At 41.6% G+C, this 18,406-nt stretch overlaps 1 long non-coding RNA gene across 1 annotated transcript in view; it reads right to left on the bottom strand.

The window, feature by feature from the left end:
* Positions 1-1,799: 1,799 nt before the first annotated feature.
* The window catches only part of LOC141579999 (uncharacterized), a 504,242-nt gene continuing 487,635 nt past the window's right edge, over positions 1,800-18,406 (bottom strand). The window contains exon 7 of the long non-coding RNA XR_012511983.1: positions 1,800-2,000. This is a non-coding gene — a long non-coding RNA (uncharacterized LOC141579999). The remainder of the gene's footprint in view (positions 2,001-18,406) is intronic.

Here is an 18,406-nt window from a genome sequence, read left to right on the forward strand (position 1 = left end):
ACCTAGGTTGTTTTGTAAACAAGTATTCTAGGCAGGTTTGGGAGATTCTGTTCTTAGAAGCTGTAGGTGAAGGAAATCTAGATATCACATAGCCCCATCCTGTCCTTGTGCGGAGGAGGTGAGGGAGCCCACCCACTTGGCCAAGCCTCACAGCTGGCTCATCTCCACTTGAACTGCATATTGTCTGAAAGCTTTTTTAATATTTAGGTTTAAGAAGTAGTGTAGGCTTGTCAAGTTTGGTTGGTCTCACCAGAGGGAGATTAAAGTAATAAGATAATGCAAGTCAGGAAGGAAAAACTGATTAGCAAATTCATTTTATGCCCTGTCAAAATAAAAAAGGGAAAAAGAAAAGACAATGAAGACTCTGAAAAAATGTTATTTAACCCATGAACCAGAGAACTCCTGGAGTCCAGGAACTGACAGTTGCAGGAGGAATTAGAAGACAAATAAGCTATTCAAATTATAAATGGGAAACACGCTTTTAAACCACTGACTACTCGCTCTATATTATTGTAAGGGTTGCCAATTCCAGTAATAATCACAGGAATACGTAATTTGTATACATCATTTCTTATGACAACAGAAACAGGCACTCTTTAGATCAGGCGTCCCCAAACTTTTTACACAGGGGGCCAGTTCACTGTCCCTCAGACCGTTGGAGGGCCGCCACATACTGTGCTCCTCTCACTGACCACCAATAAAAGAGGCGCCCCTTCCTGAAGTGCGGCGGGGGGCCGGATAAATGGCCTCAGGGGGCCGCATGTGGCCCGTGAGCCGTAGTCTGGGGACGCCTGCTTTAGATAGTTCCAGGGAGACTATATTACAGAACAAGAAGATATTGAAAAGTGTTTATGAAGACCAGTAAGGAAATTTACTTTCTTGATTCCAGACCGCCGCAGGGGCTTCCTGTTGAGAGGTGCTAAAATGAGAGCCCCTGCCCACTCTGGATGGGTAACAAGCTCCTGGGCCCTACCTTGCTGCTGACATGGGGCAGCCTAAACAGAGTCCAGGAGGGTGGAACACAGCCTTTGGATCCCACATCCCACCTACCTCATTCTCTTCTCCCCTGCAGATTTCTGGCTGCTGTTGAAGTATAAATACAAACAACTGAGTCAAATTGGAAAGAGGACAACAGCCGAATCGAGAGCAAAGTAGTGTGGAGAACAAAGTTGGGGACTGAGACTGAAACAAAAAGGAGTGACAACTTCTTTGCTCCGTGAACTGAAGCCAGGGTCGCAGAACAGAACCGGCCTACGGGCAGGCTGTCCATTTCACCTGGGAGCTCCCAAGCCCCATGCGAGGGTCCAACAAGGTGAGGTGGGGGCACTTGCAATGCAATAGCCCTTTCTCTTTTTTCTTTTCTTTTTCTTTTTTTCTTTTTTTTTTTTTTTTTTTTTTTTGAGATGGAGTTTTGCTCTTGTTGCCCAGACTGAAGTGCAATAGTTTGATCTTGGCTCACCGCAACCTCTGCCTCCCGGGTTCAAGTGATTCTCTTGCCTCAGCCTCCCGAGTAGCTGGGATTACCAGGCATGCCCCACCATGCCCGGCTAATTTTGTATTTTTAGTAGAGACAGGGTTTCACCATGTTGGTCAGGCTGGTCTCAAACTCCCAACCTCAGGTGATCTGCCCACCTCGGACCAAAGTGCTGGGATTACAGGCATGAGCCACCACGCCCAGCCCATCTCCCTTTCTTAACAGACTGTGTCTCATAAGAGGGAAAACAGTCTTCTTCCAAACCTTGAAACATTATGCTCTCATTGTTCTGAGTGCTTTTGCTGGGAAAGTCTGATGTCATGGTATTTCAACTTTTATTTCTGAAGTTAAGCACCGTACTTACCAAAGACGCCATCATTGCTTTGTTAACGTCTTGATTATTTCTTGTACACAGTGGCATCGATATTGATCAGACCCAGTGCATTCATTACACAAATTTTGCTCGTGGGTGCCGTGAAGCGTGAAGGACAGTTGGAAGGAAATGATAACCAACCAGGTTTTTTCTCTGGAACAGGAAGAATAACCAAATGCATTATTAAAATTTAAGTAGATACCTTTTCTACTTTCTCTATAGAAGCACTTTCTAATATTTAGAATTCTTCAGCCCAAGACAACGTGTTACGGTGCAGTGAAAGAAATAGAAGTCCTGAAATGAGAACCAAAGAACTACTGGTTGTCTACTTACACCAGGTATTTTAATACAAGCTCTCCATTAAACCTCCCAATAATCGCATAATGTAAATAGTATTTGCCACCTTTATAAACAAGAGAACTGGAGGTTTCTCATGGCCAGTAAATCAAAGAGCTGCATTTGAACAGGGGTTTCTCTAGAACCCATATCCTATTTTACCACTGTTTCCCGATTGCATCAATACATAGTTCACCACTCTCAGCACAGACATGAAAGAAAAGTTGCAACTCAGGAAAAAAGTCTCTATGCTACACCAGAATATCTCAAATCACATGTGAGAAATCCAGCTTAGAAAGCACATCCGAAATATAATGCGACACTGCATGCTCCTCATTAGCAGAGCCCAAAAGGTAGCCGATTTGCATTTCCCTCCCCAGCACTTCACATCGTGCCCCAGCACCTTGCCAGTCCTCCAGAAAGAGTTTGAAAGGTCATTTTTCAGACTCCCTCAATCCTAGCAAATGTCAGTGTGAGCCACTGCTCTGCTCACCGTAGTTTCCCAAGACTACCCAAAAGAAATCGACTTATTGGAGGGAAAATGCAGTCTAGAGATCCTTGTGTTGAAATACAAATGAGGTATCTCTGTCATATTACAGGGCACAATTATACGATATGTTCAGAAAACCTACAGAGCTGTTCTACTGTCAATAAAAGGAATCGGGACACAACAGGCCAGTTCCTAAGTCTTTCTTGTGCACTCACCATTTCTCCAGGTTGTTTTACCGTCAACATGACAGTTGCAGGAGAATTGTGGCGTGCAGCCGCTGCACCAGAGATGATGATCTTTCACTTCCATATGTGGACAGGATTTATACCCACTTGGAAACAAGCCAGCGTGAACAGGCTTGGAGTGTGTCCATGCCATTCTCAGTGAACTCTTTGTATGAAGGCCTGTGTCGATCCATGATCTAAGTAAGCACTTAAGAGGCTTTACTATCATCCCCACTCCAGGTGTTGTGTGCCCCTGCTTTACAGTATAATAAATGGCAGGACATTCTGGGCCTAGAGAGAATTAAAGGGACAGAACCAGTGACTTCCTTTCAAATTCTATAGTTTTAGAGAGTCTTTCCTAATCGCCCAACCAGCAACACTTTCACTCCGTTTCTTGTTGCTCAGAAACATGAGGATTCCAAAATCCCCAGATATCAATCTCGGCCTCCAAATTAAAAAAATGATTCCTTTGTCTTTTGTTAAAATGTTTCACCCTTAGGTTCTAAAACCTCTAACCCAGCAAAGTCCAAAGTTAGTGGAAACAGAAATAAAAACTAGTTGCACATGGGTCCGTCACATGAGAGATTAAACAAAAGCAGACAAGCCATCAACCAAGGTCCTCAGGGAGGGAGGGGCCCTGGGCTTCAGCATCTCTTGGGTGCTGGTGTGAGACCCAGTGCTCCGGGCCTGGCTGTGCTGAGGGGTGTCAGTTACACGACCCACAGGGGCCCGGAGCTGCAATCTCGGGGCCTGAGCAGGGAGCACCCAAGTGCGCCCATTTTCACTCTGAAGACCACTCCAGCCCGTGCGGTGACCTGGACCAGGAAAAGCAGATCAAGTAGGGACCAGCCCCACAGGTCTGACTGCACAGGGCATAGTTTCAACACAACCCTGGTGAGGCCGCGGCTATAGCAGGCCACCCAGACCCCAGGCCCTTTCCAGCTGGGTGTGAAGGTCAGAGGGACCCCGGCTCCCCCATGGGACCCTGGAAGCTCTGGGACACCTTTTGTTTTTTATTGTCACTTAGTTTTATTTATTTATTTAAGACAGAGTCTCCATCCATTGCCCAGGCTGGAGGGCAGTGGCACGATCTCGGCTCACTCCAACCTCCGCCTCCTGGGTTCAAACGATTCTCCTGCCTCAGCCTCCCAATTAGCTGGGACTACAGGCGTGAGCCACCATGCCTGGCTAATTTTTGTATTTTTAATAGACAGGGGTTTTGCCGTGTTGGTCAGGCTGGTCTTGAACTTCTGGCCCTTAACATTCACTATTTGGTTTCTAGACCAACATAGTCTGGCTGTGATAGAAAAATAACTATGGATTATTCACTACTTCACCGTATCTGAGTTTATCTGACTTTTTTTTTTTTTTTTCAGCAGAGTTTTGCTCTTTTTGCCCTGGCTGGAGTGCAATGGCACAATCTCGGCTCATTGCAACCTCTGCTTCCTGGGTTCAAGTGATTCTCCTGACTCAGCATCCTGAGTAGCTAGGATTACAAGTATACACCACCACACTCAGCTAATTTTGTATTTTCAGTAGAGACAGGGTTTCAACATGTTGGCCAGGCTGGTCTCGAACTCCTGACCTCAGGTGATCTCCCCACCTCAGCCACCCAAAGTGCTAGGATTACAGGCATAAGCCACCACACCCAGCCTTATGTGACATTCTAAATATTTAACAGTCGTTCTATTACTGTAAGCTTAACAGTTTCTGAATGCTAAGCTGTTTGATAAGATCAGGGAATCCCATGAGCGTCTGCTCACTGCCTCACTTCTTTTGCCATGAAGAAAACTTCTAAACAAAAACCAAAACAATCTGCAATTAGAAGATAGGTGTAAGATATCAGGTCCACAAATGACAGTGAAGGCATAAGAGGACACCACCTTCCACGCCCCAGTTCTTTGGAGATTTACAATGCCACAGCATGTAAATCAGCATGCTGATATCAGCACGCTGTGTAGAGCTGTTTCAAAACTTGGCTTCACTTGATCCTTTTCAGCCCATGTCCATGAATAATTTCTCACCGATGTGCAGGCGCAGGTGTTGCTGAGGGAGGAGCAGCAGTGCATCAGGACCAGCCACTCTGTTTATGAGAGGTATTCTCACAAACCGCCTGAACCCTTAGATTCTACTCCCAAAGGTGCCACATCCCATTTCTGTTTGATCAAAGAGAGCTACTGGGCAAACTCAACATCTGGAAGCCTCGGATGTCAACTCAGTTCTTTCTGATGTTCACAGTCAGCTTAGTGGCAAGCTAAGCTGTTTCTCCAAGGAAGAGTGCTGTTTGCCAACGAAGGGATAGATTTGCTCCACAGTCCTAGGCTCTTGCTACAGACTCACACAGCATCCCGCTATGTCTCTGACACATTAAATGTCATTGGATCTGCTGCTGCAGTGGCTGAAGAAAAAAATTTTGCACTGCAGCCATGCAGCAATCAATCATGCAGCTAATTGCATGGCTTTCCCCTGCTCTGGGCTCTACTCAGCGCTAATAGCTTTCCCAGTTACCTATCAAAGTGCTTTGACTAACACACTATAATTTCACAAATACTGTCCTATTTTCCTTATGGGAAAAGGAGACAGAAGATATTACAAAGAGGATATTACAATTCTTCAGGCTCAACTTTTTCTTTTTCTTTTCTTTTTCTTTTTTTTTTTTTTTTTTTTTTGAGACAGAGTCTTGCTCTGTCACCCAGGCTGGAGTATAGTGGCATGATCTTGGCTCACTGCAACCTCTGCCTCCAGATTCAAGTGATTCTCCTGCCTCAGCCTCCGCAGTTGCTGGGATTACTGGCACCTGCCACGATGCCTAGCTAATTTTTGTATTTTTAGTAGAGATGGGGTTTTGCCATGTTGGCCAGGCTTGTCTTGAACTCCTGACACACAGTTTTAAAACTACCATATCTACAAGCTAAACCAAAAGGCACAATGTTTGTTTTAACCAGAAAAATGCTTCTTTCACTGTATACATTCTTTTTTCTCTTTGAGACAGAGTCTGACTCTATTGCTCAGACTGGAATGCAGTGGCATGATCGCGGCTCACTGCAACCTCCCAGGTTCAAGTGATTCTCCTGCCTCAGCCTCCTAAGTAGCTGGGATGGTGGCACATGCCACCAGGCCTGGCTAATTTTTATATTTTTAGTAGAGACAGGGTTTTGCCATGTTGACCAGGCTGGTCTCGAACTCATGACCTCAGGTGATCCACCCACCTCGGCCTCCGAAAGTGCTGGGATTATAGGTGTGAGCCACTGCACTTGACCATCATATACAATCATTATTTGTAGATTGCAAACTCTCAAACATCTGCCACAGCCTTCTGTCAGGATGCCTGCATGAAAACTAGTGGACAGTAATTTAAACTTCAGAATTTTAGGCCAAGACTGTGGGGAAAAAACTATCTACTGAACACTGAGGTAATATCCAAGAATCTGGATTTTAAAAGTTTAGATATAATGATCTTTTAATATGTCCATTGGCTAGACTGACGATCTCAGCTACTTAGTCAAGTACCAATCTAGGTGTTGCTGTGAAGATATTCACTGATGAGATTAAAGTCCATAATCACTTGACTTTAAGTAAGGGATATTATTCTGAATAAACTGGATGTACCTGATCCAACCAACTCAATGGGACAGCTGATAATTTTCTGTGAAAGAAGAAACCCCTCCCTTAAAGAGTAGCTCCAGCGCATGCGTGAGAGCTCCTGATGGGCCACCCTATGGAGCTGGAGTTGCCTAGATAGCCCCGCAGTCATGAAAGCCAATTCACTGCGATAAAGCCCCCCACACAGGTCTCCTGCTGGTTCTTCTTCCTGGTTAAACCCTAATACAGCTTTTGGTACTGGCGATGGTGCTAGAGGAAGGTTATTTTAAGCACGAGTTTTCTAAAAATCTCATGCTTAAAATAATCTGGTTCCAGATTTTCTGGGATTGGTTCTCGAATCTGATTAGAGTGAAAGGCACTAATGACTACATCCAATGGGGAAGAGAATTGGTAGCTCATAGCTGGATGCTCAAAATATCACATGGGATATCCGTAATCAAATATTTACAGAAGACAAGGTCGGTGAGCATGTATTTGCTACCTTAGAATATTTTAGTCAAACTAAGGGGTAGATAGGGTTGGCTGGTTGCTCCTGGCTGCACTGGAAAAATGAAGAAGAAAAAGGATGAACTTGGCCAGGCACGGTGGCTCACACCTGTAATCCCAGCACTTTGGGAACCTGAGGCAGGCAGATCACAAGGTCACGAGTTCAAGACCAGCCTGGCCAATATGGGGAAACCCATTTCTACTCAAAATACAAAAATTAGCCGGGCATGGTGGCAAATGCCTCTAGTCCCAGCTACTCTGGAGGCTGAGGCAGGAGAATTGCTTGAACCCAGGAGGCGGAGGTGGCAGTGAGCCAAGATCGTGCCACTGCACTCCAGCCTGGGTAACAGAGTGAGACTGTCTCAAAAAAAAAAAAAGAAGAAGAAGAAAAGAAAAGAAAAAAGAAAGAAAAAAGAGAAGGATGAACTTGGTGATCTGAATTTCCAAATGATGTAGTGCATAGAATACCTGAAATCTGTATTTTGAGTAAAGAAACCTGTATCTCCTAGAACTACAGAGTCCAGATTTCTGAAAATCCTACTGAAACTCTCAATCTGAGAGTGGCTGAATTACAATATAAATTCGATTCTCAGCCTCACAGAACATCTTCTGCTAAAGTGAGAGCACTGATTGGGAAGAAACTGGATCCTGAATATTGGAATGATGCCAACGGGCAGGTCCTAATGAAGCCGGAAGCATGGAGTCCCTAAATCCTGCTGAGACTTCTTTGCCAATAGAAGCAGCCCTTCCACCCCTGTCAGGGAAGGTCAAACCTTGTATGTCGAGGAAACTGTAATGGCCTCCTCTGAGGTAGTTGCCTTGCAGAGCTCTGCTAATTCTCCTCAGAGCCTATCCCACCACCCCCTTTGCATCTATATCCATAACTAGACTGAAGTCCCAGCTTCAAAAGGTGAGGTACGAAGTGATTCCTGAGAAGAGGTACCGTGCTCCAAAATAACTAGATGACTTTTCCAATTTATACAAACAGAAATCCCAGGAATGGGGATGGGGATGGCTATTAACAATGTGAGATAGTGAAGAAAGGAACATGAAGTTGAATCACGTGAAATTTCTTGATATGTGCCTACCAAGCGGTGATCCTGGACTTCACATTGTAGCTGAAGGAGTGAGAAGGAGCTCTGGTCATTAGTTTGGCTGGTGGGTTGGTTGGTTGGCTGAAATATGAACCCAAAGGTAGCTCAACTAGATGACATTGAAATGCCAGAACTGTTTTAGCACGCTGTACAGGAAGGGGCCCAAATGCTCAGGGAGATTGCAATGTCCGAATGGACTTCACCCAAAAACTCTGTGTTCCTTTCTGGTGAAAAGGTGAGCTTGTATTTGTTCTAAGCAGGATAGCTGTGTCACGCTGGGTGGAAATATGACTTTATTATTGACTTTTCAGTTAAAGATGACGTATGGTTTGTGGAGTTATGTCTGGTGTTGAGTTCACAGGGGACAGACTGCGATGGGCTAATGATATCTATGTAGCTTAGCTACAATCCCCAGCTTTTCACTAAAACACCAATCTGTGGAGATGTTTTGGCCACATGATTGTAGCTGGTATTTATAACTACCTTCTCCCATGACAAGAAATGTAAGAAACTTAAAAAATAACTTTTCAAAACACTTTCATATTCATCATCACAATAATTCCACAGTTTAGATAAATTGTGAATGGTCATGCACAATTGACAGGCATGTAAACGGGAAGGAGAAATTAGTTTTTCAGAACCACAGAGACCCAGATTTAAAGCAGTAAATATATCCGTCTGCATTATTTTGTTCATTCTGCTCATTAGCAACTTAACTAAACTTGAGGGAAACACGAGGCTCCTTTTCCCTTTATGATTCTTCGTCAAGCCCCCAAACCTCACTACAGGGGGTAGTTTATCTTGACATTGACTATCCTTCCAGAAACATTTTTGTATAATTAATAACCTTTACTATTTCTGTCACCTACAAAATCAGATGACTGTCATTCTTAACATTTAATCGCATCAATTTTGACATTCTCTGAGAATTAGATTTCTGTAAATGCCTGCTGACACAATAGCATTAGATGGAGAAAATTTATGTAACCAAGGAACCAAGCCTGAGATCATCGTGAAACTGACATTGCTGAAGATAAGAGTAAAAACTTCCTGTTGATTAAAAAGTGGAATTAAAAGAAAGCCACCCCCACCAAAAGCAGGAAAGCCAAATGGAAAATACAAGATGATTTGGAGAGGTGTTTTCAGCTCATTCTAACCTGGGGAAATAGATTGATGCAGGAAATCAGGAGATAATAGTAGACCATTTAAGGGATAATACTAGACCCAGTAAAGAGGAGAAAATTCAAAGTTCAAGCTGCTGCTCTTCCAACTGAAGAGACAGACCAGCCTGACAGCTTGTCAGCTTCATTACCTGTACCTGAGAAAGTCAGGTGAGCTATTAAAATTTTCCCAGCAGTATACGTGTACTTCCAGCCGTAATAAATAGCAGCTCTCATATTTCTCTTTCCACTAAAATCAAGTCAAAAACTGGATGAATATATGTGAAATAATAACCTTCAGGCACTAAACACTGACAGTATAAGAATATGAACCATAAAAAAGGGGGGAAAAATGAGATAACCCTGCCCATGACCTTAGATTATAGCCTGAAGCAGTTTCAGGTCCCAGCACAGCAGGGAAAGCTAAAGAGAGCCCCCACTGTGATGGTGGTTACTCTGGCCCATAAATGTGATGAAACCTCTGAGAACACTATGCGCCCGGAAGCAAGTGCATGTAAAAATGGGTGAAATCCAAATTAAGTTGTTAGTTTGTAGTACAGCTGTAATGTCAGTTTTCTGATTTTGATATATGTGCTATGTTTATATAGGATGTTATCATGGGGGAAACTGGATAAAGGGTATATGGGAAATCTTGGCATTAAATTACCTTCTATGAGTTTTAAATTAGTTTCAAATGAAAAGATTTTTTTCTTAAACTAAAGCCTAAATACTTTTTTAGAGGATGAAACTGAGATAAAATTTATCTCCACCAAATTTTTACTATAAGAAATATCAAAGAAATTTCTTCAAGTAGAAGAAAAATAACACTAGATAAGAATTTTCATATACAGAAAGGAATGAGACCATTGGAAAAATGGAAAATATGTATTAAATATGAAATATATTTATAATCTCTTAAAAGATGATTGACTGCTTGAACAAAAATGATAGCAATGAAAGTTAGTTTGCATTCACTATTTGTTGATGCATAACAAAATACACTAATCAGTGGCTTACTACAACGAACATTTGTTATGTCACAGCTATTGAGGGTCAGGGTTTAGAAATGGCTTCACTGAGTGGTTCTGGCTCAGAGTCTTTTATGACGTTGTAGTCATGGTGTCAGTGAAGGAGGTCATCATCTGGAAGCCCAACCAGGGCTGGAGAATCTGCTTCCAAGATGGTCCCTTGCTGGCTCTTGGCGGGAGGCCTGGATCCCTGGCTGGCTGTGGGCAGCAGGCCTGTTTCTCTCCACATGGACTACGTGAGTGGCCTCATGACATTGCAGCTGGCTTCCCCCGAGTGAGGAATCCAAGATAGAAAACAGGGCCAAGGCTGAAGTGCCCCTTAGGATGTACTCAGAAGTCGCACGCTGTCATTCCTATCACGTTCTAAACTCTAGACGAGGCGTCCCCAAACGACGGCCCGTGGGCCACATGCGGCCCCCCCTTAGGCCATTTATCCGGCCCCCCGCCGCACTTCGGGAAGGGGCACCTCTTTCATTGGTGGTCAGTGAGAGGAGCACAGTATGTGGCGGCCCTCCAACGGTCTGAGGGACAGTGAACTGGCCCCCTGTGTAAAAAGTTTGGGGACGCCTGCCTCTAGCAGAAAGTTACTAAGTCCAGCCAGGCCACCCTGCAGGGGAGGTGAATTACACTCCATTTTTTTGAGAGGACATACTTCAGAGCCACCACATATAGAAGCAAGATGTCTAACAACGGGGGCACAGGGACAGGAGGTGGAAAGTGGGAGTCTATGATCCCAAGTGTCTCATGCTGCAGGTGCAGTGGATGATGCTAACTGAAGGTAGACTGTGATACCTGCAAATCAAATAAGATGTCAGAAACTCTAGGGAAAACACTAAATGAACCATATATTGCTAATAAATCAATACGAGGAATAAAATGAATCCGTAAAAAAGTACTCAAGTAATCAAATAAAAGGAGAAAAAAGAATAAAGAACAGATAGAACAAACAGAAAAAAACAGCCAAACGGTACATTTAAACTAATCAACAATTACATTAAATGTAAGTTGCTGAACACCAAAAATTCAAAGATTATTAGCTTGGTTTAAAAAATAAAACTATGTTCTGCATACAAGAAACATACTTTAAATTGTAGCTATATTAAATGTAAGACGGTGGGAAAATAAATATCATAAAAAGATGAATCAGAAGAAAGCTGGAGTAGCTATATTAACAGACAAAGTAGATTTCAAAACAAGGAATACAACTAAGAAGAAAAATTGAATCTTAGGATAAAGGTGTTAATTCATTAAAAAGACATAATTTTAGATGAGTATGTACCTAATAACAGATTATTTGAAATATGTGAAGCAAAATCTAGTAGAACCACAAAGAATAAATAAATAAGTCAGAAAAAGTTGAATTAGATACACACATGCATGTGCACGTGCGCGCACACACACACACACACACACACAAACACACACTATCAATGGGATTTTAATGCCCCCCTCAGGAATTGCTAGTACAAGGAGACAAACGCACAAAAACAAACAATAAAAAAACCCCACACATATCAAGCACATGAAAAGGTTGAACAACGCCATACCTTAGCTGACCTCATTAACACTTATAGAACACTCCAACAGTGTACTAAACATTTTTCACATGTAATGAGAGCATGTATGAAAGGAGACTATTGTAAGTGTTATTTAATGAGTACCAATACATTCATGAGCAGGAATTTGCAAGCTATAGCCCACTGGCTGAATTCAGCCCACCACCTGCTGCTGTAACGAAGCTTTGCTGGGTCACAACCATCCGTGCTGCTTGTGCATTATCTGTGGCTGTTTTTGTGCTACGATGACAGAGCTAAGCAGTGGCTACAAAGAATAGGAATGGGCCACCAAGTCTACATTCTATCTACCTTCTGGCCCTTTACAGAAAAAGTTTACTGAAAGCTGGGCACAGTGGTTCAGACCTGTAATCCCAGCACTTTGGGAGGCCAAGGAGGGAGAATCACTTGAGACCAGGAGTTCTAGAGCAGCCTTGGCAACATGGCAAAACCCTGTCTCTACTAAAAAGACAAAAATTAGCCAGGCATGGTAGCACTTGCCTGTAGTCTCAACTACTAGGGAGGGTGAGGCACAAGAATCACCTAAGCCTGGCAGGCAGAAGTTGCAGTGAGCTGCGATTATGCCACTGCACTCCATCCTGGGCATAAGAGTAAGGCTCTGTGTCAAACAAACAAACAAAAAAAATTAAATTAAATTTTTAAAAAAGGAAAAGTTTACTGACCAGTGTTTAAAAAGATGAGAAAATAAAGATCATAAAGTTTGATAACAACAGAATTAAACCAGACATCGGGAACAGAAAGATTCCTAGAAAATCCCCAAACAGTGAAAAATTAGATAACATGGCCAGGCACGGTGGCTCATACCTGTAATCCCAGCACTTTGGTAGGCCAAGACAGGCAAATCACCTGAGGTTGGGAGTTCGAGACCAGCCTGACAAACACGGAGAAACCTATTCTCTACTAAAAATACAAAATTAGCCAGGTGTGGTTGCACATGCCTGTAATCCCAGAAACTAGGGGGGCTGAGGCAGGAGAATTGCTTGAACCTGGTAGACAGAGGTTGTGGTAAGCCAAGATTGCACCATTGCACTCGAGCCTGGGCAACAAGAGCAAAATTCTGTCTCAAAAAAGAAACAAACAAACCAAAAATTAGGTAACACATTTCTATATAATGCATGAGACAAAAAAAGAAATCACATTTTAAACTAGAAAGTATTTTGAACTAAATTAAAATAAAAACACAACGTATAAACATGTATAAAGTGCAAATAAAGTGGTTCTTGAAGCAAATTTAAAACATTCAATCCGTACATTAGAAAAGAGGAAAAAAATTTCAACTTCAGAGCATTGAGTCTACCTTAAGAAATTAGAAGAAGAGAAAAATTCAAAATAAGCAGAAAGAAGGAAATAGCAAGAGTAAGAATCAAAATCAATGCAATAAAAGAAAAGAAATGTGATACAAAATATCAGTAAAAGCCAAAGCTGGTTTTTTTAACTAAGCCATAAGTTTGATAAAAGTTTGGTCAAATTGTTCAGGAAAAAGAGAGAAGAAACAAATTGTCAATGTCAGAAATGAAAAAGCAGGTGCCACTGCATACTCGGTATTCATTAGAGGAATCAGTGACTATTGCAAACACCTCGAATAAAACTTAGAAACTAGTTTCTAAGATAAAGTAGACCAATTTCTCACACAATCAACACCTATTAAAGCTTGATCAGAAAGAAATGGATAATATGAATAGCATTGTGTATATAAAAGACATTAAATTTGTACTTCCAAACCTTATAGAAAGAGAATCCAAAGCCCAGATGGTGTCATAGATCAATTCTCCCAAACACTTAGGGAAGAACTAATAAATCTACTGAAACTCTTTTAGAAAATAAAAGAGAAAAAAAGCTTTTTAGATAACATTATAAATAATGAAAACTACAGACTAATATCATACCTCATAAACACAAATAGTCTCAAAACATTTTTAGCAAACTGAATCCAGCAATATGTTAGAAAGAGGATAATACATAATGATCAAGAGGAAATTATTATAGGATGCAAGACACGTTCGAAAATCAATCCATGTACTTCACCATATTCACAAGCTTACAGTGAATAAAGTAAACGTAGATGCAAAAAAGGCATTTAACAAAATTTTTAATCTATTTATAATAAGGACTCAGAGTAAATTAGTAAGAAGGCCACAGAGTCATTTTGATAAAACGCAACTGTGAAAAAGTTATTGCATATGTTTGACTTAATAGCATAAGACTTGGTATGTTCCCGTTCAGTTCAGGCACGAGGCAATGATGCCTGCTCCCACCACTCCTATGCCACATTGCACTGAAGGTCTAAGTCAGCACAATACAGCAATGAAAAGAAATAAAATACATACAGAACGGAGAGGCAGAAGTAATTTCTCCCTATTCACAGATGACACAAATGTCTCTGAGGATAATCCAAAGGAACCTACAAAAAAGTTAGTAGAAACACTAATTGAATTTAGCAAGAGCTCAGTATATAGGATACAGAATAAAATATACTAAGGATGCAATAAACTGATAATTATGTTTCTATATTCTTACTGTGAACATGATATAGTAATAAATTTAACCAAATGTGTTCAGTTAAAACAACAAACTATAACTGAGAGAAATCAAAGATATAAGCGTATGGGAAAACACAACATGGTCATGTATTAGAAGACTCTATAGTATTAGGATGTAAATTCTCTCACAATCGATCTATGAATTTATTGCAACTCTAGGCAAATTCTCAGTGAACTTTGTTATTGGAATTGATACGTTGATTCTAAAATTTATGTAGAAATGCAAAAACTGAAATTGTCAAATTAACTTTGAAGAGGGGACAAGTCAGAGGAATGACACTAAAACCACAGTGATAAAGATGCTATGTTACTGGAACATATTGGAAGATGCTATGCTATATCAATGGAACAGGATAAATGTTCCAGAAATATGCCCTCATATATATGGTCAGATTTTAAACAATGATGTGAAGGCAATTTAATGGGGTAAAGATAATCTTTGGGGTGCTGGGAAAACTGGTTTTCTGCATGCAAAACATAATGAGCCCTAGCCGTTACATCATACCATATCCTAGAATCAACTCAAAAATAAATGATAGGACAACATCTATGAGTTTATAACTACACAAATAAAGGTGAAAATATTAGTAACCTTGAGTTTTGTAGAGATTTCTCAGAAAGATCACAAAAAACATGAACCACACAAAAAAGTTAAGAAACTGGATTTCTTCAAATTCCAAATCAGAGCTTTTAACCCAAATGCCCATCAATGATAGACTGGATAAAGAAAATGTGGTACATATATACCATGGAATACTATGCAGCCACACAAAAAAAGCAATGAATTCATGTCCTTTGCAGGGACATGGATGAAGCTGGAAACCATCATTCTCAGCAAACTGACACAAGAACAGAAAATCAAACCCCGCATGTTCTCACTCATGAGTGGATGTTGAACAATGAGAATACATGGACACAGGGAGGGGAATATCACACACCAGGGCCTTTCAAGGGGTGGAGAGGACTAGAGGAGGGATAGCAGCAGGTGAGGGGATTGGGGAGGGATAACATTAGGAGAAATACCCAATGTAGGGGGTGGGGGGGATGGATGCAGCAAACCACCATGGCACGTGTATACCTATTTAACAAACCTGCATGATCTGCACATGTACCACAGAACTTAAAGTATATAAAATAAAGAATATATTATGCAAACAAAAACATGAAAAAAAATAAGCCATAGGCTGGAAAAAAAATGTTTGCAAATTATATATCTGAAAAAGGATTTGTACCAGAATATTTAACGAACTCTTAACATTCAATTATAAGAAGACAAATAATCATATTTTTAATGGTAAAATATTTCAACAGGTACTTCACAAAAGAAGCCATACAGATCAACAGCAAGCACATGGAAAGATGCTCAACATTATTACTCATTAGAGAAGTGCAAATTAAAGCCACAGTACCCACTAGAATGTTCAAAACTAAAAAGACTGACACCATCAAGTGTTGGTGAAGATGTGGGGCAACTGATACTCTCAAACATTGTTGGTAAAATTGCAAAATTATACAACTGCTTTAAATATTTTTCTGGCAGTTTTGTAAAACATAAACCAAATACTTGCTGTATGGTCCAGCAATCATACTTCTAGGCATTTACCCAGAAGAAATGAAACTTTCTATCTCCGTATAAAGACTTGCATGCGAATATTCATCTCAGCCTTATTCATTATAGCCAAACTGGAAAAATTCAAGCGTTAATTCATTGGTGAATTAATAGGGTGTTATCTATTCACATAGTGAAATAATACTCTGCAATAAAGAGGAATAAACTACAGATACGGTTCCATTATTAGAAAATTATAGAAAAAGTAGAAAAAGTAAATTGTAGGATAGAAAGCATATCAGAGGTTTCTAGGGAGTAGGTGGTAAGGGGAGAGAAGTGACTGCATAATAACATAAAAGGAATTTTTGGAGCATGACGATTCTGGGGGAAGTTAGACAGTCATGCACATCCCAGTGGGGCCCTTCCTCTGGCCAGCATGAAGGGAGGGGAACGCTGGGCACTAAAGACTAAAAGAAGCCACAGGAGAGCTGAAGCTTTATAAGCCACTGGAGAATATCTTACATGTATCACAATGTTTAAATCCTGCTAGAAAAGGGTGGCACAACTCAGTAATTAATCAACAAATAAAAATTTACAAATAGTCATTTTATCATATCAAGAATATATATTCCTTGCAAAGATATATTATTTGGGATCCTGTTTCAGAGACAACTGGAGACACTTGACTACCTCTAAATGCTACTGAACACACAACATCTACTCTGAATGCAGATACTACTCCCATAAGCTCTGAAAAGAAATTCTCAAAGGTGGAAGGGGTTGGTGCAGAATGTTCTCATGCTGGTAGGTTCCTTTCAAGGGCAGCCTTTTTCAGTCTCCCTGGGGAATTGTTGCTACGGAAAATGCTGATATTTATGGAATTAATCTTATCTCCCTCAGACACAGAATAAGAAAAATAAACGTGAACCCCTGTCCTTTGCAGCGTCCGATCCTATATATTGACGTGTAGTCACTGATACAAATGTCACACCTCTTGTCCAGCGTGCACACGTCACGATGTAGCCCTTTCTGCACCTGAGTACTCTCATGCATGCACAAAGCCAGAGTGTTTTTTCAAAATGCTAATTTGGTCATGAGCCAGAAGCCAGAAGACTTGATGAAGAATAATTTGACAGAGATCTTGAGCACAGAAGTAAACAAATTAAAGTAAAAGAGAGAAGTAAGAAACTGAGTGAGCAAGGCTTAGGAAAAGAACTAGGAGAGGTTCCAATGGGAATCAAAGGAGCTGAGAAAATCACTGAGTCCTAAACCTGGAGCACATCCGGAAAGCTCCCGGGCCAACTTCCTGTTCCCATTCATTTATTCCTTCATTCATCCATTTGCCAAATATGCTGTTCAGTGTGAGTGGTGGTACAGGAGTTGGGGCAGAGGGCCCCTTTCCTCTTAGCATGCACAGTTAGCAGGGAAGGTAGACGCTAAATAGATATATATAATAACATGTCATGATTGTCACGGTGGTGAGCACAGGCTGCTGGGATGCTCAGGGTAGAAGTCCTGACACAGACAGTGGGCCCAGGAGGCCTCCCTGGAAAGCTGGCATTTACACTGAGATTTCAGTAATGGGTATTAGCCGCTGGGTGGAGGCAAACAAAAGTGTACAATTCCAGGGCAGGCACAGTGCCTCACACCTGTAATCCCAGCATTTTGGAGGACAAGGTGGGTGGATCACTGAGGTCAGGAGTTTGAGGCCAGCCTGGCCAACATGGCAAAACCCCATTTCTACCAAAAAAATTAAAAATTAGCCAGGCATGGTGGTAGGCGCCTGTAATCCCAGCTCCCGGGAGGCTGAGGCAGAATTGCTTGTACCTGGGAGGCAGACACTGCAGTGAGCCAAGATTGCACCATTGCATTCCAGCCTGGGCAACAGAGTGAGACTCTATCTCAAAAAAAAAAAAAAAAAAAAAAAAAAAAAGCATGCAGTTCCAGGTAAAAGATCTCCATGTGCAAAAGCTCAAAGAGACAATGAATCTTGCCTAAGAACAGGAACGAAGTCGGCATGGTCAGAGTCCACCATATAAGGAAGTGAGAAGAGGGGAGGTGAGGTAGTTAAAGACCTTAACTACCTAAGGAGTCTACACTTTACAGGTATTGATCGCCTTACGACCTAGGCAACTTACGACCATTCGACTTTATGACCACAATCGCTGGCCACGACTGCTCCGCGTCTGGCAGCGCAAACGTTGCCCAGCTGGGCGTTCGACAGTGCGGACCAGATTCCGGCAGCACTACCATCTCCTCGTGCACCATTTCAACTGTACATACAGCCGACTCAACTTACCACCAAATCGTGTTACGACTGTCCCGCGGTCCCGACCGTGGTCATAAGTCAAGCAGTAGCTGTATCCTCAGGAAAATGGAATGTCATCGAAGCATTTGAAAAAAAGGAGGGAGGTGATCAGATTTGTAATTTTCAAAGATTTCCTGAGATGCCGTGGATTTTACAGAAAAGGCAAC

Source organism: Saimiri boliviensis, chromosome 10 (genome assembly GCF_048565385.1).
Source record: "Saimiri boliviensis isolate mSaiBol1 chromosome 10, mSaiBol1.pri, whole genome shotgun sequence".
Lineage (NCBI taxonomy): Eukaryota > Metazoa > Chordata > Mammalia > Primates > Cebidae > Saimiri > Saimiri boliviensis.